Source organism: Dermacentor silvarum, chromosome 5 (assembly GCF_013339745.2).
Source record: "Dermacentor silvarum isolate Dsil-2018 chromosome 5, BIME_Dsil_1.4, whole genome shotgun sequence".
In the NCBI taxonomy this organism is placed as follows: Eukaryota; Metazoa; Arthropoda; class Arachnida; order Ixodida; family Ixodidae; genus Dermacentor; species Dermacentor silvarum.
The window spans coordinates 37,576,842-37,578,167 of record NC_051158.1 but is presented as its reverse complement, the minus strand read 5'-3'; positions in this window follow the sequence as shown (position 1 = coordinate 37,578,167).

Genomic DNA, 1,326 nt, shown 5'->3' with positions numbered 1-1,326 from the left:
TGCCCGAACATCCACTCCTCACCGAAACGTCTGTCATGTGAGTATAGGTTTCCATCCGCGGAGTTCCAACATTTGAAAGCCAGGCGAACGCGCTAGGGACATACTTATGACTCCATTAAGAGCATTTAGCACACCGAAGGCTAACGTATATGGACGCATGCCTCAACCCCGCAGGACGTATATCCGACCGCACTGTAGCTACAACACGATAGCAGGTTATACACGTAGTATAAACGCTGGTTTCTGAAGCCTCTTTGTCTGAAGCCTTGTGCATGTCATGTCTAATCACGCCGAAAAGAGAATACGCAAGGCAAGTTGGTTCTTGTCCCGGCCTTTTAATTCGCATGTTTCCGTTTCTCGTTGTCGGCCACCATTGCGTTAATTCACTCGAATTTCGCCGAGTGTCACTCGAAGTCCACTAAATGATCTGTCGTCCTCTGCGATGCGCATATTTCCCGCTAAGCATGTCGAAAGCCAATTGATCTAGCAGAAAATGGGCCCCAAAAAATGTGGACACTAAAACTCGGCAGGAAAACGGAGAAAGGCCGACCAAAAATGAAAAGGTTAAAAATAGCTCAAGACGTTCCGTACTGAAGCCGAAACGTCTTAAAGCTTTTACAGCGAAGCTGTCCATGGCTAGGAGCCGGGATTTTGTGGCGTCCGCGCGAGAGACGTCTCCCCTAAACAGTGAGAGTGGAAGAGCGAACAACAAAAGCAAACGCGCATATCCCCGCTCGCGTCGGAGCTCGGTTTAACTATAGTTTAACGGCCACCTGTGTCTAATACGATATCTCTCTGTGAATGTATGACGTGGTACGTGACGTAGTGTGGGCCTGATAAGACGACCAATGGGAAAGGGTTGGCGCCCCTCGGCGCAACCGCGCGAACGCGCTCGTGCCACTACTCACGCGTTCGTCATCGTCGTCGTCTTCCACAGCTTGTTCCGTTGCCGCTCATCATTCCAGCGTAGAATTTCACTTTGCTTCTCTCGTCGTAATGGGTGGGGCCGCAATTATGGGGGTATGACTTTATTGGACATACCCCCTTAAGCCATTGCTTAAGGGGGTATGTCCGTCTTACGTGACGGACAGATTTAATAACAGAGGTGATACACGAATGCGTGTGCATATACTTATCATGATAACCACCGATCAGGACCATAAACATGTTCGTACCTTTGTTCAAAATTCTGTGTCACATCTGTGTCACCTCTGTGTCGTGCGCTAAACAGCCTCGCTGGTCATCCACCTTCACAGAGTGGAACGGCTCGTGCATTTTTAAACCTTTTCATTTTTGGTCGGTGTTTCTCTGTTTTCCTCTCCAGTT